At 41.4% G+C, this 14,412-nt stretch overlaps 6 non-coding genes across 6 annotated transcripts; all 6 read right to left on the reverse strand.

The window, feature by feature from the left end:
* Positions 1 to 1,264: 1,264 nt before the first annotated feature.
* On the reverse strand, positions 1,265 to 1,346 carry trnas-gcu (transfer RNA serine (anticodon GCU)). Its single transcript has one exon. It is a non-coding gene; the product is annotated as a tRNA-Ser (tRNA).
* A 1,699-nt stretch (positions 1,347 to 3,045) lies between these two features.
* Positions 3,046 to 3,127, reverse strand: trnas-gcu (transfer RNA serine (anticodon GCU)). The gene has a single exon. It is a non-coding gene; the product is annotated as a tRNA-Ser (tRNA).
* Positions 3,128 to 4,826: 1,699 nt separating this feature from the next.
* On the reverse strand, positions 4,827 to 4,908 carry trnas-gcu (transfer RNA serine (anticodon GCU)). The gene has a single exon. It is a non-coding gene; the product is annotated as a tRNA-Ser (tRNA).
* Positions 4,909 to 8,392: 3,484 nt separating this feature from the next.
* On the reverse strand, positions 8,393 to 8,474 carry trnas-gcu (transfer RNA serine (anticodon GCU)). Its single transcript has one exon. It is a non-coding gene; the product is annotated as a tRNA-Ser (tRNA).
* Positions 8,475 to 11,956: 3,482 nt separating this feature from the next.
* trnas-gcu (transfer RNA serine (anticodon GCU)) lies at positions 11,957 to 12,038 on the reverse strand. The gene has a single exon. It is a non-coding gene; the product is annotated as a tRNA-Ser (tRNA).
* Positions 12,039 to 13,728: 1,690 nt separating this feature from the next.
* trnas-gcu (transfer RNA serine (anticodon GCU)) lies at positions 13,729 to 13,810 on the reverse strand. Its single transcript has one exon. It is a non-coding gene; the product is annotated as a tRNA-Ser (tRNA).
* Between the last annotated feature and the right edge of the window lie 602 nt (positions 13,811 to 14,412).

A 14,412-nucleotide genomic window follows, 5' to 3' on the forward strand; every position in this document is an offset into this window, starting at 1 on the left:
ATCAGGGATTTCTGTTCTTGACAGATAGTGCCTCTGTGGCTTTCAGGTGTTGATGTCAATGATTAGAATTCCGTGGGTTCCCCAAAAGCCAGAGTGACATTCATTGAGCGCTCTTGATCATGATAAGAAATGAGTCTATGTACATGCTGACAGAGTGGTTGACTGCGAGTAAAAAGATGCATGCAAATTCACCATCAGAAAAGGTAAAGATCAGAACGACTTGTTTGTTGATTACCTTTCATTTGGCAGAGTTGGTAATGAGTCAAGTTTCAAATCTGCAGATCCTTGTAGATGGCCCGTGTGTTTATATTATCTTTGTAAACATGGCGTGTCCAACCCTTCTAGCATTAGCTTTGCAACTGTGGAGGCAAATATAGAATCGTGTGGTTTTTAACCACTGGAAAAAGTTGATATTTTGGAGAAAAAAGCCGCAAAAACAGTGTTTGGATATGCACCAAAGCTACGAAGAACTGTCACAGCCATACAAAAAGTGTCATTAAACATTTGGCATAAAAACACAGTTGATTCGTAGGGGAATTAGCTCAAGTGGTAGAGCGCTCGCTTTGCATGTGAGAGGTAGAGGGATCGATGCCCTCATTCTCCATTATCCTGAGCTCCTGTCTGTTGATCATCAAATACAGTCCTTTAGATGTACCCTCATTGGGAATCATACTACATGTCTTTACACCAATGCCCATTAAAAACATTGCAAAATGCTGACCGAGCTTTCAAACTGCTGCAACTACCTTACTGTCTTTCAGATGTTTATGACAAAAGCTTTCATTCAAGTCAGGGCTTTGAAAGTGTTTACTGAAACACCTGCTCCTTGCAACCATCAACAAAGATAGTGTGAGTGCAGTTGACGCAGACAAGGTAATAGATGCAACTGCATGAATGCATTCATAAGAACTTTTCTTGTTGGGTATTGCTGCTGTTGTTTTGGATGTTGGTAAGAATGTAACTACTTAGAAGAGGGGCATGAGTGTAATGCTGCTTTCACACTGAGTTCGATTCTGTGTCACATTTGAGTGGGGCAGCTAGCTGCCTTTATACGCTTGTTAAATTCGTCGCACGATGTATGTCCGAAAATGACTTGACACGCTGAATGCTAAACACACCACAGGACCCTTGAATATAATCAGAACATTGGTGTAGGAGTGAATGTGGACAATCCTTACACACAAATTGCATTTGGTGTGAACACAGCTTAAAACTTGTCATGGTGCTACTGAACGTCTGTTGACACTCCAAAAGAAAAAATACACAATGAGGATGGGATTTGAACCCATGCATGCAAAGCACAATGGATTAGCAGTCCATCTCCTTAACCTCTCGGACACCTCATCTGGAATTCAATTCTTTCGTGACACCACTGGTCTCATAAACTCGTATGCCATCATTGGCCTCGTGCGGCCTGTGGCATCTTGAGGTAGCCCATTATTTCCAGCTACTCAAGCAAGTTGGGATTTTTTAAAAACTAAAAATGTGCCAGTATGTGGATATACAACAAGGTTAGAAGGACCTGTGCTCTCATTGTGGCCAAAAGGACTTTTGGATTTGAGCAACCAATCAGAGCATTTTGCTAGGGAATTACTTCAAATGGCAGAGTGCTTGCTTTGCATGTGAGAACAAGGGGGATAGATGTCCACATTCTGCACAAAATTTTCTTTTGTATCTACGTTTCATCAAACTGTTGGTGCAAGAAGCATGTACTTATGAGATGAGTTGCAGAGTTTGGTCTGTTGTTGGTATGGAATTTACCTTTAAGGAATACTTGTTGATCAGGGATTTCTGTTCTTGACAGATAGTGCCTCTGTGGCTTTCAGGTGTTGATGTCAATGATTAGAATTCCGTGGGTTCCCCAAAAGCCAGAGTGAGATTCATTGAGCGCTCTTGATCATGATAAGAAATGAGTCTATGTACATGCTGACAGAGTGGTTGACTGCGAGTAAAAAGATGCATGCAAATTCACCATCAGAAAAGGTAAAGATCAGAACGACTTGTTTGTTGATTACCTTTCATTTGGCAGAGTTGGTAATGAGTCAAGTTTCAAATCTGCAGATCCTTGTAGATGGCCCGTGGGTTTATATTATCTTTGTAAACATGGCGTGTCCAACCCTTCTAGCATTAGCTTTGCAACTGTGGAGGCAAATATAGAATCGTGTGGTTTTTAACCACTGGAAAAAGTTGATATTTTGGAGAGAAAAAGCCGCAAAAACAGTGTTTGGATATGCACCAAAGCTACGAAGAACTGTCACAGCCATACAAAAAGTGTCATTAAACATTTGGCATAAAAACACAGTTTATTTGTAGGGGAATTAGCTCAAGTGGAAGAGCGCTCGCTTTGCATGTGAGAGGTAGAGAGATCGATGCCCTCATTCTCCATTATCCTGAGCTCCTGTCTGTTGATTGTCAAATACAGTCCTTTAGATGTACCCTCATTGGGAATCATACTACATGTCTTTACACCAATGCCCATTAAAAACATTGCAAAATGCTGACCGAGCTTTCAAACTGCTGCAACTACCTTACTGTCTTTCAGATGTTTATGACAAAAGCTTTCATTCAAGTCAGGGCTTTGAAAGTGTTTACTGAAACACCTGCTCCTTGCAACCATCAACAAAGATAGTGTGAGTGCAGTTGACGCAGACAAGGTAATAGATGCAACTGCATGAATGCATTCATAAGACCTTTTCTTGTTGGGTATTGCTGCTGTTGTTTTGGATGTTGGTAAGAATGTAACTACTTAGAAGAGGGGCATGAGTGTAATGCTGCTTTCACACTGAGTTCGATTCTGTGTCACATTTGAGTGGGGCAGCTAGCTGCCTTTATACGCTTGTCAAATTCGTCGCACGATGTATGTCCGAAAATGACTTGACACGCTGAATGCTAAACACACCACAGGACCCTTGAATATAATCAGAACATTGGTGTAGGAGTGAATGTGGACAATCCTTACACACAAATTGCATTTGGTGTGAACACAGCTTAAAACTTGTCATGGTGCTACTGAACGTCTGTTGACACTCCAAAAGAAAAAATACACAATGAGGATGGGATTTGAACCCATGCATGCAAAGCACAATGGATTAGCAGTCCATCTCCTTAACCTCTCGGACACCTCATCTGGAATTCAATTCTTTCGTGACACCACTGGTCTCATAAACTCGTATGCCATCATTGGCCTCGTGCGGCCTGTGGCATCTTGAGGTAGCCCATTATTTCCAGCTACTCAAGCAAGTTGGGATTTTTTAAAAACTAAAAATGTGCCAGTATGTGGATATACAACAAGGTTAGAAGGACCTGTGCTCTCATTGTGGCCAAAAGGACTTTTGGATTTGAGCAACCAATCAGAGCATTTTGCTAGGGAATTACTTCAAATGGCAGAGTGCTTGCTTTGCATGTGAGAACAAGGGGGATAGATGTCCACATTCTGCACAACATTTTCTTTTGTATCTACGTTTCATCAAACTGTTGGTGCAAGAAGCATGTACTTATGAGATGAGTTGCAGAGTTTGGTCTGTTGTTGGTATGGAATTTACCTTTAAGGAATACTTGTTGATCAGGGATTTCTGTTCTTGACAGATAGTGCCTCTGTGGCTTTCAGGTGTTGATGTCAATGATTAGAATTCCGTGGGTTCCCCAAAAGCCAGAGTGACATTCATTGAGCGCTCTTGATCATGATAAGAAATGAGTCTATGTACATGCTGACAGAGTGGTTGACTGCGAGTAAAAAGATGCATGCAAATTCACCATCAGAAAAGGTAAAGATCAGAACGACTTGTTTGTTGATTACCTTTCATTTGGCAGAGTTGGTAATGAGTCAAGTTTCAAATCTGCAGATCCTTGTAGATGGCCCGTGGGTTTATATTATCTTTGTAAACATGGCGTGTCCAACCCTTCTAGCATTAGCTTTGCAACTGTGGAGGCAAATATAGAATCGTGTGGTTTTTAACCACTGGAAAAAGTTGATATTTTGGAGAGAAAAAGCCGCAAAAACAGTGTTTGGATATGCACCAAAGCTACGAAGAACTGTCACAGCCATACAAAAAGTGTCATTAAACATTTGGCATAAAAACACAGTTTATTTGTAGGGGAATTAGCTCAAGTGGAAGAGCGCTCGCTTTGCATGTGAGAGGTAGAGAGATCGATGCCCTCATTCTCCATTATCCTGAGCTCCTGTCTGTTGATTGTCAAATACAGTCCTTTAGATGTACCCTCATTGGGAATCATACTACATGTCTTTACACCAATGCCCATTAAAAACATTGCAAAATGCTGACCGAGCTTTCAAACTGCTGCAACTACCTTACTGTCTTTCAGATGTTTATGACAAAAGCTTTCATTCAAGTCAGGGCTTTGAAAGTGTTTACTGAAACACCTGCTCCTTGCAACCATCAACAAAGATAGTGTGAGTGCAGTTGACGCAGACAAGGTAATAGATGCAACTGCATGAATGCATTCATAAGACCTTTTCTTGTTGGGTATTGCTGCTGTTGTTTTGGATGTTGGTAAGAATGTAACTACTTAGAAGAGGGGCATGAGTGTAATGCTGCTTTCACACTGAGTTCGATTCTGTGTCACATTTGAGTGGGGCAGCTAGCTGCCTTTATACGCTTGTCAAATTCGTCGCACGATGTATGTCCGAAAATGACTTGACACGCTGAATGCTAAACACACCACAGGACCCTTGAATATAATCAGAACATTGGTGTAGGAGTGAATGTGGACAATCCTTACACACAAATTGCATTTGGTGTGAACACAGCTTAAAACTTGTCATGGTGCTACTGAACGTCTGTTGACACTCCAAAAGAAAAAATACACAATGAGGATGGGATTTGAACCCATGCATGCAAAGCACAATGGATTAGCAGTCCATCTCCTTAACCTCTCGGACACCTCATCTGGAATTCAATTCTTTCGTGACACCACTGGTCTCATAAACTCGTATGCCATCATTGGCCTCGTGCGGCCTGTGGCATCTTGAGGTAGCCCATTATTTCCAGCTACTCAAGCAAGTTGGGATTTTTTAAAAACTAAAAATGTGCCAGTATGTGGATATACAACAAGGTTAGAAGGACCTGTGCTCTCATTGTGGCCAAAAGGACTTTTGGATTTGAGCAACCAATCAGAGCATTTTGCTAGGGAATTACTTCAAATGGCAGAGTGCTTGCTTTGCATGTGAGAACAAGGGGGATAGATGTCCACATTCTGCACAACATTTTCTTTTGTATCTACGTTTCATCAAACTGTTGGTGCAAGAAGCATGTACTTATGAGATGAGTTGCAGAGTTTGGTCTGTTGTTGGTATGGAATTTACCTTTAAGGAATACTTGTTGATCAGGGATTTCTGTTCTTGACAGATAGTGCCTCTGTGGCTTTCAGGTGTTGATGTCAATGATTAGAATTCCGTGGGTTCCCCAAAAGCCAGAGTGACATTCATTGAGCGCTCTTGATCATGATAAGAAATGAGTCTATGTACATGCTGACAGAGTGGTTGACTGCGAGTAAAAAGATGCATGCAAATTCACCATCAGAAAAGGTAAAGATCAGAACGACTTGTTTGTTGATTACCTTTCATTTGGCAGAGTTGGTAATGAGTCAAGTTTCAAATCTGCAGATCCTTGTAGATGGCCCGTGGGTTTATATTATCTTTGTAAACATGGCGTGTCCAACCCTTCTAGCATTAGCTTTGCAACTGTGAAGGCAAATATAGAATCGTGTGGTTTTTAACCACTGGAAAAAGTTGATATTTTGGAGAGAAAAAGCCGCAAAAACAGTGTTTGGATATGCACCGAAGCTACGAAGAACTGTCACAGCCATACAAAAAGTGTCATTAAACATTTGGCATAAAAACACAGTTGATTCGTAGGGGAATTAGCTCAAGTGGTAGAGCGCTCGCTTTGCATGTGAGAGGTAGAGGGATCGATGCCCTCATTCTCCATTATCCTGAGCTCCTGTCTGTTGATCATCAAATACAGTCCTTTAGATGTACCCTCATTGGGAATCATACTACATGTCTTTGCACCAATGCCCATTAAAAACATTGCAAAATGCTGACCGAGCTTTCAAACTGCTGCAACTACCTTACTGTCTTTCAGATGTTTATGACAAAAGCTTTCATTCAAGTCAGGGCTTTGAAAGTGTTTACTGAAACACCTGCTTCTTGCAACCATCAACAAAGATAGTGTGAGTGCAGTTGACGCAGACAAGGTAATAGATGCAATTGCATGAATGCATTCATAAGACCTTTTCTTGTTGGGTATTGCTGCTGTTGTTTTGGATGTTGGTAAAATGTAACTACTTAGAAGAGGGGCATGAGTGTAATACTGCTTTCACACTGAGTTCGATTCGGTGTCACATTTGAGTGGGGCAGCTAGCTGCCTTTATACGCTTGTCAAATTCGTCGCACGATGTATGTCCGAAAATGACTTGACACGCTGAATGCTAAACACACCACAGGACCCTTGAATATAATCAGAACATTGATGTAAGAGTGAATGTGGACAATCCTTACACACAAATTGCATTTGGTGTGAACACAGCTTAAAACTTGTCATGGTGCTACTGAACAACGTCTGTTGACACTCCAAAAGACAAAATATACAATGAGGACAGGATTTGAACCCATGCGTGCAAAGCACAATGGATTAGCAGTCCATCTCCTTAACCTCTTGGACACCTCATCTGGAATTCAATTCTTTCGTGACACCACTGGTCTCATAAACTCGTATGCCATCATTGGCCTCGTGCGGCCTGTGGCATCTTGAGGTAGCCCATTATTTCCAGCTACTCAAGCAAGTTGGGATTTTTTAAAAACTAAAAATGTGCCAGTATGTGGATATACAACAAGGTTAGAAGGACCTGTGCTCTCATTGTGGCCAAAAGGACTTTTGGATTTGAGCAACCAATCAGAGCATTTTGCTAGGGAATTACTTCAAATGGCAGAGTGCTTGCTTTGCATGTGAGAACAAGGGGGATAGATGTCCACATTCTGCACAACATTTTCTTTTGTATCTACGTTTCATCAAACTGTTGGTGCAAGAAGCATGTACTTATGAGATGAGTTGCAGAGTTTGGTCTGTTGTTGGTATGGAATTTACCTTTAAGGAATACTTGTTGATCAGGGCTTTCTGTTCTTGACAGATAGTGCCTCTGTGGCTTTCAGGTGTTGATGTCAATGATTAGAATTCCGTGGGTTCCCCAAAGGCCAGAGTAACATTCATTGAGCGCTCTTGATCATGATAAGAAATGAGTCTATGTACATGCTAACAGAGTGGTTGACTGCGAGTAAAAAGATGCATGCAAATTCACCATCAGAAAAGGTAAAGATCAGAACGACTTGTTTGTTGATTACCTTTCATTTGGCAGAGTTGGTAATGAGTCAAGTTTCAAATCTGCAGATCCTTGTAGATGGCCCGTGGGTTTATATTATCTTTGTAAACATGGCGTGTCCAACCCTTCTAGCATTAGCTTTGCAACTGTGGAGGCAAATATAGAATCGTGTGGTTTTTAACCACTGGAAAAAGTTGATATTTTGGAGAGAAAAAGCCGCAAAAACAGTGTTTGGATATGCACCGAAGCTACGAAGAACTGTCACAGCCATACAAAAAGTGTCATTAAACATTTGGCATAAAAACACAGTTGATTCGTAGGGGAATTAGCTCAAGTGGTAGAGCGCTCGCTTTGCATGTGAGAGGTAGAGGGATCGATGCCCTCATTCTCCATTATCCTGAGCTCCTGTCTGTTGATCATCAAATACAGTCCTTTAGATGTACCCTCATTGGGAATCATACTACATGTCTTTACACCAATGCCCATTAAAAACATTGCAAAATGCTGACCGAGCTTTCAAACTGCTGCAACTACCTTACTGTCTTTCAGATGTTTATGACAAAAGCTTTCATTCAAGTCAGGGCTTTGAAAGTGTTTACTGAAACACCTGCTCCTTGCAACCATCAACAAAGATAGTGTGAGTGCAGTTGACGCAGACAAGGTAATAGATGCAACTGCATGAATGCATTCATAAGACCTTTTCTTGTTGGGTATTGCTGCTGTTGTTTTGGATGTTGGTAAAATGTAACTACTTAGAAGAGGGGCATGAGTGTAATACTGCTTTCACACTGAGTTCGATTCGGTGTCACATTTGAGTGGGGCAGCTAGCTGCCTTTCGACGCTTGTCAAATTCGTTGCACGATGTATGTCCGAAAATGACTTGACACGCTGAATGCTAAACACACCACAGGACCCTTGAATATAATCAGAACATTGATGTAAGAGTGAATGTGGACAATCCTTACACACAAATTGCATTTGGTGTGAACACAGCTTAAAACTTGTCATGGTGCTACTGAACAACGTCTGTTGACACTCCAAAAGACAAAATACACGATGAGGATGGGATTTGAACCCATGCGTGCAAAGCACAATGGATTAGCAGTCCATCTCCTTAACCTCTCGGACACCTCATCTGGAATTCAATTCTTTCGTGACACCACTGGTCCCATAAACTCGTATGCCATCATTGGCCTCGTGCGGCCTGTGGCATCTTGAGGTAGCCCATTATTTCCAGCTACTCAAGCAAGTTGGGATTTTTTAAAAACTAAAAATGTGCCAGTATGTGGATATACAACAAGGTTAGAAGGACCTGTGCTCTCATTGTGGCCAAAAGGACTTTTGGATTTGAGCAACCAATCAGAGCATTTTGCTAGGGAATTACTTCAAATGGCAGAGTGCTTGCTTTGCATGTGAGAACAAGGGGGATAGATGTCCACATTCTGCACAACATTTTCTTTTGTATCTACGTTTCATCAAACTGTTGGTGCAAGAAGCATGTACTTATGAGATGAGTTGCAGAGTTTGGTCTGTTGTTGGTATGGAATTTACCTTTAAGGAATACTTGTTGATCAGGGATTTCTGTTCTTGACAGATAGTGCCTCTGTGGCTTTCAGGTGTTGATGTCAATGATTAGAATTCCGTGGGTTCCCCAAAAGCCAGAGTGACATTCATTGAGCGCTCTTGATCATGATAAGAAATGAGTCTATGTACATGCTGACAGAGTGGTTGACTGCGAGTAAAAAGATGCATGCAAATTCACCATCAGAAAAGGTAAAGATCAGAACGACTTGTTTGTTGATTACCTTTCATTTGGCAGAGTTGGTAATGAGTCAAGTTTCAAATCTGCAGATCCTTGTAGATGGCCCGTGGGTTTATATTATCTTTGTAAACATGGCGTGTCCAACCCTTCTAGCATTAGCTTTGCAACTGTGAAGGCAAATATAGAATCGTGTGGTTTTTAACCACTGGAAAAAGTTGATATTTTGGAGAGAAAAAGCCGCAAAAACAGTGTTTGGATATGCACCGAAGCTACGAAGAACTGTCACAGCCATACAAAAAGTGTCATTAAACATTTGGCATAAAAACACAGTTGATTCGTAGGGGAATTAGCTCAAGTGGTAGAGCGCTCGCTTTGCATGTGAGAGGTAGAGGGATCGATGCCCTCATTCTCCATTATCCTGAGCTCCTGTCTGTTGATCATCAAATACAGTCCTTTAGATGTACCCTCATTGGGAATCATACTACATGTCTTTACACCAATGCCCATTAAAAACATTGCAAAATGCTGACCGAGCTTTCAAACTGCTGCAACTACCTTACTGTCTTTCAGATGTTTATGACAAAAGCTTTCATTCAAGTCAGGGCTTTGAAAGTGTTTACTGAAACACCTGCTCCTTGCAACCATCAACAAAGATAGTGTGAGTGCAGTTGACGCAGACAAGGTAATAGATGCAACTGCATGAATGCATTCATAAGACCTTTTCTTGTTGGGTATTGCTGCTGTTGTTTTGGATGTTGGTAAAATGTAACTACTTAGAAGAGGGGCATGAGTGTAATACTGCTTTCACACTGAGTTCGATTCGGTGTCACATTTGAGTGGGGCAGCTAGCTGCCTTTATACGATTGTCAAATTCGTCTCACGATGTATGTCCGAAAATGACTTGACACGCTGAATGCTAAACACACCACAGGACCCTTGAATATAATCAGAACATTGGTGTAGGAGTGAATGTGGACAATCCTTACACACAAATTGCATTTGGTGTGAACACAGCTTAAAACTTGTCATGGTGCTACTGAACAACGTCTGTTGACACTCCAAAAGACAAAATATACAATGAGGACAGGATTTGAACCCATGCGTGCAAAGCACAATGGATTAGCAGTCCATCTCCTTAACCTCTCGGACACCTCATCTGGAATTCAATTCTTTCGTGACACCACTGGTCTCATAAACTCGTATGCCATCATTGGCCTCGTGCGGCCTGTGGCATCTTGAGGTAGCCCATTATTTCCAGCTACTCAAGCAAGTTGGGATTTTTTAAAAACTAAAAATGTGCCAGTATGTGGATATACAACAAGGTTAGAAGGACCTGTGCTCTCATTGTGGCCAAAAGGACTTTTGGATTTGAGCAACCAATCAGAGCATTTTGCTAGGGAATTACTTCAAATGGCAGAGTGCTTGCTTTGCATGTGAGAACAAGGGGGATAGATGTCCACATTCTGCACAACATTTTCTTTTGTATCTACGTTTCATCAAACTGTTAGTGCAAGAAGCATGTACTTATGAGATGAGTTGCAGAGTTTGGTCTGTTGTTGGTATGGAATTTACCTTTAAGGAATACTTGTTGATCAGGGCTTTCTATTCTTGACAGATAGTGCCTCTGTGGCTTTCAGGTGTTGATGTCAATGATTAGAATTCCGTGGGTTCCCCAAAGGCCAGAGTAACATTCATTGAGCGCTCTTGATCATGATAAGAAATGAGTCTATGTACATGCTAACAGAGTGGTTGACTGCGAGTAAAAAGATGCATGCAAATTCACCATCAGAAAAGGTAAAGATCAGAACGACTTGTTTGTTGATTACCTTTCATTTGGCAGAGTTGGTAATGAGTCAAGTTTCAAATCTGCAGATCCTTGTAGATGGCCCGTGTGTTTATATTATCTTTGTAAACATGGCGTGTCCAACCCTTCTAGCATTAGCTTTGCAACTGTGGAGGCAAATAAAGAATCGTGTGGTTTTTAACCACTGGAAAAAGTTGATATTTTGGAGAGAAAAAGCCGCAAAAACAGTGTTTGGATATGCACCGAAGCTACGAAGAACTGTCACAGCCATACAAAAAGTGTCATTAAACATTTGGCATAAAAACACAGTTGATTCGTAGGGTAATTAGCTCAAGTGGTAGAGCGCTCGCTTTGCATGTGAGAGGTAGAGGGATCGATGCCCTCATTCTCCATTATCCTGAGCTCCTGTCTGTTGATCATCAAATACAGTCCTTTAGATGTACCCTCATTGGGAATCATACTACATGTCTTTACACCAATGCCCATTAAAAACATTGCAAAATGCTGACCGAGCTTTCAAACTGCTGCAACTACCTTACTGTCTTTCAGATGTTTATGACAAAAGCTTTCATTCAAGTCAGGGCTTTGAAAGTGTTTACTGAAACACCTGCTCCTTGCAACCATCAACAAAGATAGTGTGAGTGCAGTTGACGCAGACAAGGTAATAGATGCAACTGCATGAATGCATTCATAAGACCTTTTCTTGTTGGGTATTGCTGCTGTTGTTTTGGATGTTGGTAAGAATGTAACTACTTAGAAGAGGGGCATGAGTGTAATGCTGCTTTCACACTGAGTTCGATTCGGTGTCACATTTGAGTGGGGCAGCTAGCTGCCTTTATACGCTTGTCAAATTCGTCTCACGATGTATGTCCGAAAATGACTTGACACGCTGAATGCTAAACACACCACAGGACCCTTGAATATAATCAGAACATTGGTGTAGGAGTGAATGTGGACAATCCTTACACACAAATTGCATTTGGTGTGAACACAGCTTAAAACTTGTCATGGTGCTACTGAACGTCTGTTGACACTCCAAAAGAAAAAATACACGATGAGGATGGGATTTGAACCCATGCGTGCAAAGCACAATGGATTAGCAGTCCATCTCCTTAACCTCTCGGACACCTCATCTGGAATTCAATTCTTTCGTGACACCACTGGTCTCATAAACTCGTTTGGCCTCGTGCGGCCTGTGGCATCTTGAGGTAGCCCATTATTTCCAGCTACTCAAGCAAGTTGGGATTTTTTAAAAACTAAAAATGTGCCAGTATGTGGATATACAACAAGGTTAGAAGGACCTGTGCTCTCATTGTGGCCAAAAGGACTTTTGGATTTGAGCAACCAATCAGAGCATTTTGCTAGGGAATTACTTCAAATGGCAGAGTGCTTGCTTTGCATGTGAGAACAAGGGGGATAGATGTCCACATTCTGCACAACATTTTCTTTTGTATCTACGTTTCATCAAACTGTTGGTGCAAGAAGCATGTACTTATGAGATGAGTTGCAGAGTTTGGTCTGTTGTTGGTATGGAATTTACCTTTAAGGAATACTTGTTGATCAGGGATTTCTGTTCTTGACAGATAGTGCCTCTGTGGCTTTCAGGTGTTGATGTCAATGATTAGAATTCCGTGGGTTCCCCAAAAGCCAGAGTGACATTCATTGAGCGCTCTTGATCATGATAAGAAATGAGTCTATGTACATGCTGACAGAGTGGTTGACTGCGAGTAAAAAGATGCATGCAAATTCACCATCAGGAAAGGTAAAGATCAGAACGACTTGTTTGTTGATTACCTTTCATTTGGCAGAGTTGGTAATGAGTCAAGTTTCAAATCTGCAGATCCTTGTAGATGGCCTGTGTGTTTATATTATCTTTGTAAACATGGCGTGTCCAACCCTTCTAGCATTAGCTTTGCAACTGTGGAGGCAAATATAGAATCGTGTGGTTTTTAACCACTGGAAAAAGTTGATATTTTGGAGAGAAAAAGCCGCAAAAACAGTGTTTGGATATGCACCGAAGCTACGAAGAACTGTCACAGCCATACAAAAAGTGTCATTAAACATTTGGCATAAAAACACAGTTGATTCGTAGGGGAATTAGCTCAAGTGGTAGAGCGCTCGCTTTGCATGTGAGAGGTAGAGGGATCGATGCCCTCATTCTCCATTATCCTGAGCTCCTGTCTGTTGATCATCAAATACAGTCCTTTAGATGTACCCTCATTGGGAATCATACTACATGTCTTTACACCAATGCCCATTAAAAACATTGCAAAATGCTGACCGAGCTTTCAAACTGCTGCAACTACCTTACTGTCTTTCAGATGTTTATGACAAAAGCTTTCATTCAAGTCAGGGCTTTAAAAGTGTTTACTGAAACACCTGCTCCTTGCAACCATCAACAAAGATAGTGTGAGTGCAGTTGACGCAGACAAGGTAATAGATGCAACTGCATGAATGCATTCATAAGACCTTTTCTTGTTGGGTATTGCTGCTGTTGTTTTGGATGTTGGTAAGAATGTAACTACTTAGAAGAGGGGCATGAGTGTAATGCTGCTTTCACACTGAGTTCGATTCGGTGTCACATTTGAGTGGGGCAGCTAGCTGCCTTTATACGCTTGTCAAATTCGTCGCACGATGTATGTCCGAAAATGACTTGACACGCTGAATGCTAAACACACCACAGGACCCTTGAATATAATCAGAACATTGGTGTAGGAGTGAATGTGGACAATCCTTACACACAAATTGCATTTGGTGTGAACACAGCTTAAAACTTGTCATGGTGCTACTGAACGTCTGTTGACACTCCAAAAGAAAAAATACACGATGAGGATGGGATTTGAACCCATGCGTGTAAAGCACAATGGATTAGCAGTCCATCTCCTTAACCTCTCGGACACCTCATCTGGAATTCAATTCTTTCGTGACACCACTGGTCTCATAAACTCGTATGCCATCATTGGCCTCGTGCGGCCTGTGGCATCTTGAGGTAGCCCATTATTTCCAGCTACTCAAGCAAGTTGGGATTTTTTAAAAACTAAAAATGTGCCAGTATGTGGATATACAACAAGGTTAGAAGGACCTGTGCTCTCATTGTGGCCAAAAGGACTTTTGGATTTGAGCAACCAATCAGAGCATTTTGCTAGGGAATTACTTCAAATGGCAGAGTGCTTGCTTTGCATGTGAGAACAAGGGGGATAGATGTCCACATTCTGCACAACATTTTCTTTTGTATCTACGTTTCATCAAACTGTTGGTGCAAGAAGCATGTACTTATGAGATGAGTTGCAGAGTTTGGTCTGTTGTTGGTATGGAATTTACCTTTAAGGAATACTTGTTGATCAGGGATTTCTGTTCTTGACAGATAGTGCCTCTGTGGCTTTCAGGTGTTGATGTCAATGATTAGAATTCCGTGGGTTCCCCAAAAGCCAGAGTGACATTCATTGAGCGCTCTTGATCATGATAAGAAATGAGTCTATGTACATGCTGACAGAGTGGTTGACTGCGA

Source organism: Oryzias latipes, chromosome 1, assembly GCF_053564925.1.
Source record: "Oryzias latipes strain Hd-rR chromosome 1, Olatipes_Hd-rR_3.1".
Taxonomy (NCBI): Eukaryota; Metazoa; Chordata; class Actinopteri; order Beloniformes; family Adrianichthyidae; genus Oryzias; species Oryzias latipes.